This window comes from Rattus rattus, chromosome 1 (genome assembly GCF_011064425.1).
Source record: "Rattus rattus isolate New Zealand chromosome 1, Rrattus_CSIRO_v1, whole genome shotgun sequence".
Taxonomy (NCBI): Eukaryota; Metazoa; Chordata; class Mammalia; order Rodentia; family Muridae; genus Rattus; species Rattus rattus.
The window spans coordinates 236,097,504-236,105,921 of NC_046154.1; positions in this window are offsets into that span (position 1 = coordinate 236,097,504).

The following is an 8,418-nucleotide window of genomic DNA, read 5'->3' on the forward strand; positions in this document are numbered from 1 at the left end:
CTATGTAATTACCTCAGTTTTCTTCCTCCTCTCTAACTAAAGGAAAGGCGCACTTTGACAAAGGAAACATTAAAAACCGCTTCTGCTCTGGCAGGTTTTTAAAAAAAAAAAATGTCATTGTGAAGATTTCTCTAAATATAATCAGATCACACAGCAGGGAGAATATTCACTGCAACAAATTTTCTTCACCTTGGGAAAGTGAAATTGCACAAAAAGGTTGAAGGGAACCTTCTCCCAAAGTGTGTCCAGTAGGGCATTTGGTAGGCAGAATGTAAGCAGACAGTTCCGGGAAGGCTATGCTTAGGAAACATTAAGGTAAAACTAAAAGCCAGGGTCAACGATGAAGACCTGTTCTTTATTGTGAAGTTGGTTCTCCTTTACTACTCTAATATGTATTGTTAATCTCAAGGAGAGGGTGAATCATGACCAGAACATTAGACCCCCACAGCATCGCACACCTTGGGAAATGTTATCAGCGGACAACAGAATGAACTGAGTACACTTTTTCTGTAACTCGTATCTTGAACGTTCCCCCACCACCACCAAAGACTCCTGGGGTAAAGACAAAGTCACATGATTGCAATGCTCTCAGTGGATGATAGAGCCTTTAGCAGGTGAGGTTTAATGGAAGTAACTCTTTGGGATGTGCTATTGAAGGGACCATTGGGTCTTCTGATTTGTCCTATTCCTTCTCTCCCTGCTCCTCAGTTACCAAGAGGTGAGCAGATTTTTACAGCTCTCTCCTGACATGCTGTTTGGTCACTGGCCAGGCCCAAAGCTACATTACCAGTTAGCAATGAACTGAAGCCGGAGAAACCATTAGCCAGAGTATACATTTCCTCTTTTTGATTTGTTTATCTCGGCAGTTTTGTTGGTGGTGTTGCTTCAGTTGTTTATTTTGTTTCTTGTTTTAAAATCACATCGATGGAACACCAACTAGTACAGCTTTTCAAGTCCTTTCTGAACAAAATAAGTGTTAATTTCTCACCATTCAAAGCTCTCTGAAAGCTGCAGACTTTATGAAGTCTGACAACTTCATAAATTTACTTAATGTTAGACTGGAACTCTGCTCAACCCCTGCACAAGCTGGGAAACCCCGGCTGCCTTCCTTCCACTAACCCCGCCCACTTAGAGAAAACTCCATGCTGACCTATAGTCACACTTCATCTTTGCATTTCTGGCAACCCACCTAAGAGTGCTCACTCGAGGGCTATTTTGACCTTGTACAGACACAATCCTAGCTCCTAGCTGACACGTCATCACTCCTCCCCTAAACTCTATAAAACCCCCTTGCGTTAACCCAGGTGAGTGCCTTCACTGTCTTCCACCTGAGAGATCAGTGAACCCACCCAAGGAGCTGAAAGTTGCCTAATGAACCTGCTTTTACCTAGTTTTAATCTGGTCTAATCTAGCCTATATCAGAGTCTTCAAGTGAGAGAAAAATGCTTATCACTTATTCATATTAGAATTCATTTATTCATTCCAATATGTAAGAAATCTGTTATAGACCAGGCACTGTGATTTTAGAACTTTTTATATGGTTTGGGGTAGGTAGCAAAATAACCTACCATATTGGAAGTGAATCTTACATAGATATGAGAAGCAGGAAGAATTCATAGTCACTGTCTTCCTACCTTCCAAGTTCTGCCCCTACTGTGCTAATACAGGGATTAGCAAACTGGTACAGTAGCTGGCACAGTAGTAAAGAGTTCTTGGTTTAAGGGTCACCTCTCCATAACTCAGCCACTGCACTCTGCCAATGCTACATAAACATGACTGTGACGAGATGACTAGTAGATTCTGCAAATCCTTGTTGTTAGAACAAGTAGCAGGCTGATATTTGTGGACTGATAACTTACTGACAACTTGTGATAATATATTCAACACTTCCCTGTCTGTGTTTATTCAGTAATATTTGAAAATGTGTGTGTTTGTGTGTGTGTGTATGTGTGTGTGTGTGTGTGTGTGTGAAACAACTAAAAAAGATGATAGGATTTGGCTTGAGATGTATGACTCTGTTCCTGCTCTTCTCAATTACCCTGTGATAGGGATGATGGGACATTTACGTTCCATGGGGCTTCTCTCATTTGTATCCCAGGCCCATAATACTACCTCTTTGGGAGCACTATTAGAAAACTGAGTTTTATCTAACTCAAGATTTTTGCAGGCAACTGAACAAGACTGACTATTAGTGGTGAACAGAGGAATTCTGTAGCTACTGATACTGTTATCCTCATCTTACAAGATGAGCAACAGAAGCAGCCTTTCTCTGCCAAAATCTTTTAGTGGCTCCTATCTAGCTCTTGCCAGAGTTCTTAAACTGGAGTATGAGGTTCTCTTAAACCTCTAAACCGTATGGCCAGTTCACTGAGACCATCAGAGCCACGCACAACTTGACAATCGTATTACATTATTCATGTCATTTAGTGCCATGTCTTCTATGAAGCTTCTGAGTCTTGGGCGTCAAGGATTAGTGATCTTGGAACTTGAACTCGTATAATATCTACCACTTTCCTTATCCCTATTTTTCTTTACTCATTAAGGCTGTGTACATTCAGAAACCCAGGCTATATCTGCAGCATGGACTAGCTATGTCCCTCTAAGATATGACCTATTATTTATCCTTTTGTAGTCTCCAGAATTATGTTTGGCACATGTCCAGTGTCCAGTAAATATTTGTGGCATGAATGACTCAAATGATTTTTTTTTTGCAAGCAACACCAAGGTCTGGTCATCCCAACAGACAAGTCAACAACAACTGACAAGTCACAATGTCCCTGTCTGAGTGACCTCTATAGAGAATTCCAATCACCACGAATACTAGTCATCAAGGAATAATATTGTAAGAGCCTTATCTGTATTTTGCACCACAGAGAGAATTCTACGGATGTCACCATGACCATTTCTCAAACTTTCCAGCCATAACAACAAATAAAATACATGCTCACCATTTCCCAAAGAATCCATACAAGAAAATTACCCTTGAGACAATTATACTCCATTGATGATGCCTGAGGTAGTCAGAATTCCTTCAGAATCCACAACCACTACTTTATCATGGGCCTCAGACCCCTGTTCTTTTACAGATGAGGAACTAACAAATCAGCAGAATTTTCTGTTTTTCAAAATCATTTTGCTGTGATGCTTTTTATTTTTATTGCTTTGTTTTAGATTTGCTGGACTTTACATGACATAACATTACTTAGACATGATACTTAGACTCTACAAGTACATATGTACATCTACAACTAAAGGAAAATACAAACATTGTTTAGAAGGAAAATTATGACACAGCCAAAACTTAGAGAGAAGAGAATAGTTTCGCCCTTGTCAATAAGAGCTTTTCATCTAATGGAAAGTGTTTTGACAATCTCTAAGCATAAAGCATTATCCTAAAGAAGGCTCATACCTGAAGGAGTCTTGGGTGGAGTCAGGGAGGAAGGTATCAATTTGAAATCACTGACAGAACAAGAAGGATATTTCATGAAACAGTCATCAGACTACAGAGAGTTCCCAGAGGCATCTATAGCTGCCCTCTCTTCTGACTAAATCCCATAACGCTGGAACCTGCTTTCCTATATTGAATCATCCCCTCCCTGTTGCTGGGAAGAGGATATGAGGGTTGGGTCATAGTTGCTGGTCCTATCCCAAATGGTAACATTGGAGAAAGTCTTGAAGGAACACCAAAAGCCATGTTGCAAAGTCAAAATTTTATCAGAAAAACAAAAACACAACCAAAGGACATTTTTTATCTGAAAAGTGGTAGAAGACTATATTTAGCCATAAGAATATCTCATTAGGGCTAAGATCAAAAACTCAGGTGACAGCAAATGCTGGCGAGGATGTGGAGAAAGAGGAACACTCCTCCATTGTTGGTGGGGTTGCAGACTGCTACAACCATTCTGGAAATCAGTCTGAGGTTCCTCAGAAAATTGGACATTGAACTGCCTGAGGATCCAGCTATACCTCTCTTGGGCATATACCCAAAAGATGCCCCAACATATAAAAAAAAAAGACACGTGCTCCACTATGTTCATAGCAGCCTTATTTATAATAGCCAGAAGCTGGAAAGAACCCAGATGCCCTTCAATAGAGGAATGGATACAGAAAATGTGGTACATCTACACAATGGAATATTACTCAGCTATCAGAAACAATGACTTTATGAAATTCGTAGGCAAATGGTTGGACCTGGAAAATATCATCCTGAGTGAGCTAACCCAATCACAGAAAGACATACATGGTATGTACTCATTGATAAGTGGCTATTAGCCCAAATGCTTGAATTACCCTAGATGCCTAGAACAAATGAAACTCAAGACGGATGATCAAAATGTGAATGCATATCGCTCATGAGAGACACAGCCAGAATACAGCAAATACAGAGGCGTATGCCAGCAGGAAACCACTGAACTGAGAACAGGACCCCCGTTGAAGGAATCAGAGAAAGAACTGGAAGAGCTTGAAGGAGCTTGAGACCCCATATGTACAGCAATGCCAACCAAACAGAGCTTCCAGGGACTAAGCCACTACCCAAAGACTATACATGGACTGACCCTGGACTCTGACCTCATAGGTAGCAATGAATATCTTAGTAAGAGCACCAGTGGAAGGGGAAGCCCTGGGTCCTGCTAAGACTGAACCCCCAGTGAACTAGACTGTTGGGAGAGGGAAGCAAGGGGGGAGGGGTTGGGAGGGGAACACCCATAAGGAAGGGAGGGGAGGGGATGTTTGCGGAAACCGGGAAAGGGAATAACACTTTCAAATGTATATAAGAAATACTCAAGTTAATAATAATAAAAAATATAAAAAAAAAAAAAAGAATATCTCATTAGTACAGTGGAGGAAGATATTGTTTCATGAATAGAATGGAAGGACGCTTCTAAAATCTGAAGTGTTTGGAAATATCGATACATAGCAATAATTTGGAGTCCAATCCAAGCAAAGAATGTAATAGACAGTATTTGAGATCTGCAGCTACAACAAGGTTCTGATGCTTAAGAAACCTGAGAATTGGGGCAAACTTCAATTTCCTCAGTGGCAAGTGGGTATAAATGGTGCTACCCAGTGATGTGGGTAGTGATGGTTAAAATGGATACCAACTACTAGCTACAAAGGACATGCAAGTGGTCAATGATCTCAAAGTCCTGTTCACTTGCACTGAACTTGATGTCACAAGGAAAATATTTCACTTACTCAACAGGTCCTTGTTAATTAGTCTAGGACAAAAGGAACCAGTTTTTTAAAGATGCTAATTCTCTCTTATGTAAGATGATGAGATACATTTTCAGAGAATGATATAAACCATAGTGAACATATTTTCTTTCATTAGTATTTTTGCTCTGTTTTTGTATTCATTGTTATCAACCGTGGAAGTTTAAATGCTTATAATACCCAATGCTTGTTCATTTCTAGCCCCCTTCTTTCCATCCTAACCAATGTTTCATTTCTAAGGGCAGACCTAGAAAAAGGTAGTGCCGATCCATTCACAGCATCCAGCACCAAGGACTTGAATAGAATTGTACAGCTGAGTCACCCACAGGGACACAAATAACTGGTTTCCCTTATACTTGTCTCAGTGCCCAGCCATACTCATTCAGTGTTTCCATTTACTCCAACTAGAGCCTATCACCTAAGCAGTATGCCGGTGTGAACAGGTACAACAGCATATGCTTGAAAAGGAACACATGGGTGGTTACCGGTATGTGTTGGATCTGTAACACTCACTTTCCAGATGAGTCAGATATACAGCCTAATAGCTTCCTTCTATTTTAACAATGAAAATAGGACTTCTTACACAGCAACCCACATGCAAATATTTGAACTGATGCTGTTTGAGATCGCAATGTTTCCCTCACATCTTTTAGTCAGCAAACCAGAATTGTAGCAGAAGCAGTAGAAAAAGGCCTTTCCATTTTAGTCAAAGAAATGTCCGTGCTGTGTAGAGCAGTCGGAGGGTATCACCCTCACATCAGTATTCTGCAGTTGACATGAAATAAGTCTTCTATCTGTACTTTAGATCTCATACCTAATTAGAGATCAGAGGTCCATGACTTTTGGTCTCTGGTAGTTCAAGTGATTACATGCTGGCCCCAAACAGCACTCAATGAGTTGGTCCTGTTTTAAGGTCAGAAAGTTATGTCTTAATAAGAGACTTTACCATTTGCTATAAAAGGTAGGAATTGCTTACTGTCATATTAATTCCATGATGCCCTACTCTTTGTACTGCACCTCATAGCTAGCACACAGCATCCACAGCTTGATCACCATCCTTTCCCCGAAGTACACATTTTAGATATTGTCACACCTTATATCTAGTTAAAGTCACTCCAGCTGTCTCAAAGGCCATACGTTTATCTACTTGTCACATTAAAAAAATCCAACTTATGGAACTTCTTAGTAAAAACTTTCCTGATTGGCTTTTATGTTTCCAAATTGCTCTTCAAGCAGCCTCTCAATTCCAGTACTTTGGACATTGCATTATGCGTGATGTATCAACTTCACACCAATATGGAATGGTCTACTTAGGAATAGGAATTGATAAAATGTGGCTCAAGTATATACTTTGGGGCAGTGTCCACTTTGGGGAACTAGAGTAAAGCAGGGCAACAATTATCCAGGGAAGATATGTCATCAAGGACTGATAATGCCAGTTATATTTAGGAGGGTCACAATGACAGAAACAAAATCTAAGGGCCCCGATCCCTTCCAAACCAACAGTGCAAATCCCTAGGCATGGAGATTTGATAAGAATGGCCCAGATGAGTTCATACATTTGAGTACTTGTTTCTGTGTTGGTGGACTGTTTAGGAAGAATTAGGAGACGTGACATTGTTGGAGGTGTTGTATTATTAAGGGTGGGTTTTGAGGTTTCAAAACTCCCATATCAGGCCCAGCCCCACCCACTCATTTTCTGCTATCATCTCACAGATAAGATGTAAACTCTCAGCTACTGCTGCAGTGCATTGCCCGGGTGCCTGCTGCCATGTTCCCCACCATTATGGTCATGGACACACCTTCTTGAACTTTAAGTAAGCCTCCATAAAATGCTTTCTTTTATAAGGTTTATTTACTTTGGTATCTTCACAGCATTAGAAAAGTAATTAAGACACCAGGTAACAAATGATGACAGACGATCTGAGACAAAGGGATGAAGAATACATTGAACTAAAGTGAAGCATCACTTCATACCTGTTACAGCAGACATTTTATTTATTGAATGAGTGCGAGAGAGCTGTGTATGTGTGTGTACAGATGCAAATGTGCCATGGTGCAGGTGTGGAGGTCAGAGCCCAGGGGACAGGTATTGGTACTATGTGGGTTCTGGGGACTCACTCAGGTAGTCAGGTTTGGTGATAAGCACCTTTAAATCCTGAGTCATGTTGATAACTCATTTCAAACTTGGTAGGGATATAAGAGAAATTAATCTCTACCCTACTGATGGAAATAGGTAATGGTTATAGGTATTATGGAAATGATGTAATGAATCCTGATAAAACCAAACACAAATTTTTACTCTATGATCCAGACACGCCATTTGGGATCTATCCCCTAAGGAAATAAAAATGGGAAATCAATGAGCTATTTGAGTATCTATGTTCACTTCAACAGTTTTCACAGTAGTGACAACATAGAAGCTACTCAGATGTCCACCAACAGATGAAGAAATACATAAAAGGTGCACATGTACCATAGGATGCTATTGTGCCTTTAAGGGAGATTTTGACATATGCTTCAACAGGGATGAACCATGAGGACATTGTGCTGTGTGAGCACAGTCACAAAAGGACAAATACAACTGATTCCACTTAGATGAAGCAACAAGACCAGTCCATTTTATAGAGATAAAAGTAGAAAGAGAGTCTTTGGGTACAGGGAATGATAGCAGTGTTTTTGTTGTTGTTGTTGGTTGTTGTTGCTTTTGTTTCTGGTTTTGTTTTTTGTTTTCTTGCAGTGATGTGAAGTTCCATGTTGGAGGCTGAATGATGATATAGAAACTTAATACCATTGGATTGCACACTAAAAATTATTAAAATTATAAATGTTATAGAAATGCTATCATAAGAGCACCTTTTACCAAAAAACACATTTTAATTGTTAAAAAAAAATTATACCCAAATTTACTAGAGTTCCTTTCTATAGCAATTTTAGAAAAAAGATCAAGATACATAAACCATATACATACATACAGGCAAATACCTAAATCATCATCATGTATCATCTTATAGCAAGGCTAGGGCTTGTAGGATAGCTCAATATGTAAAAGCACTTGCTGTACCTGGCTGAGCCCACAAGTTCAATCCTTAGAACCCCTCCAGTTAAGAAAGGGGATCACTAACTCCACAAAGCTGTCATCTGATGTCTGCATGCATGTATGGTACTTGTACATTCTTACTCACACACACACACACAAAAATT